General features: G+C 40.0%; 1 protein-coding gene across 1 annotated transcript in view; it reads left to right on the top strand.

The window, feature by feature from the left end:
* DHTKD1 (dehydrogenase E1 and transketolase domain containing 1) overlaps positions 1-1,713 on the top strand; it is a 61,567-nt gene that overhangs the window by 29,575 nt on the left and 30,279 nt on the right. The gene's annotated exons all lie outside the window — the stretch shown is intronic.

Raw genomic sequence — 1,713 nt, forward strand, 5'->3', positions numbered from 1 at the left:
CACACCAACATGGCACAAGTATACATATGTAACAAACCTGCACGTTATGCACATGTACCCTAGAACTTAAAGTATAATAAAAAATAAAAATAAAAAAAGTAAATAAACAAGAGGAGAAACACAAAAACAAAAACAAAAACAAAAAAATATACAAAAATTAGCCAGTGCTGTGGCGCGTGCCTGTAGTCCCAGCTACTCGTGAGACTGAGGCAAGAGAATCGCTCTACCTGGAGTGGCAGACTTGCAGTGAGCTGAGATTGTGCCACCGCATTCCCGCCTGGGTGACAGAGCAAGACTCAGTCTCAAAGGAAAAACAAAAAGAAAAGAAATTAATTCCACCTGTTTCTTTTTACCTTTTCTAATGTGAATGCCAGAAAGTTTTAAATTACTCATGGCTTGCATTTCATTTCTGTCCAGTGGTGCTGATTCACATGATTAATGTGACGGAGGGGGAATTCGTTACTTTGGAACTTCCTTTTGTAGATATTAGGAAATAAAATAGATGCCCCTCCTCCAGTTTATTTCCTTATAGATATAAATTAAAGCAGAGGAATAAACATTTTATGGGCTTTTCTGATCCTTGGTACCAGAAAGAGGACTGCTCTCAGAAGAACTAATTGTGTTCTGTTTAGCTCTAAATTTAGCAGCTGAATGACTCAGTGAACCTCAGGGCCCTATTTTATTTTATTTATTTTTTTGAGACAGGGTCTTGCTCTGTCGCCCAGGCTGTAGTGTAGTGGTGTGGTTATGGCTCACTGTAGCCTGGACTTCCTGGGCTCAAGCGATCCTCCCACCTCCGCCTCCTGAGTACCTGGGACTACAGGTGCTTGCCACTACACCTGACTAGACGGGGTCTCACAGTGTTACCCAGGCTGGTCTTGCCATCTGCCTGTCTCGGCCTTCCAAAGTTCTGGGATTGCAGGCATGAGCCTCCTCACCTGGCCCCAGGGCCTTATCTTTAAAATCTATCCTGCTTTCTTCTCTCTTTTATTAGGATTAAATATGATAATATATGTGAATAGACTTTATAAAGTATTACATGAATGTAGAGTGACATTTATTGTGACACCCAGGTGCTGATGATTGTAGTTAAAGGATGATTGACGCAACCTGAAAGACTGCAACTTTCAGAGACTGGGGCAACTTTGGGTTCCATACCTTTTTAAATAAAGGGGGGTGCTGATTGGATAGACAGTGTGGGTCAGTGTTGGAAATAATTGTCAGAATTTATCAAATCATAGAAAAACTCTGTTTATTATTTCTACTTGGATACAGACAAAAACTTACAAAGATAAATTTGTTTTCTCTTACTTGCCTGGAAAAGAAGTTGTTACTGTGAGTGCCTTCATTTATTAAATTAATTAATTATATTTAACATTGCTTATTTATTTTGTTTATGTTTTATAAACTTATTGAGATGAACATAACATAATATAAATTGACAGTCTTAATGTGAACAACTCAGTGGCATTTATTTACCTTCACAAAGTGGTACAACCACCACTTCTGTCTAGTTCCAAAACATTTTTCCTGAATGCCTTTTTATTTTATTTTTATTTATTTATTTTTTGAGACGGAGTCTCGCTCTGTCACCCAGGCTGGAGTGCCATGGCACAATCTTGGCTCTCTGCAAGCTCCGCCTCCCAGGTTCACACCATTCTCCTGCCTCAGCCTCCCTAGTAGCTGGGACTACAGGTGCCCGCCACCACGCCC

This window comes from Colobus angolensis, unplaced genomic scaffold (assembly GCF_000951035.1).
Source record: "Colobus angolensis palliatus isolate OR3802 unplaced genomic scaffold, Cang.pa_1.0 Scaffold133, whole genome shotgun sequence".
Classification (NCBI taxonomy): domain Eukaryota; kingdom Metazoa; phylum Chordata; class Mammalia; order Primates; family Cercopithecidae; genus Colobus; species Colobus angolensis.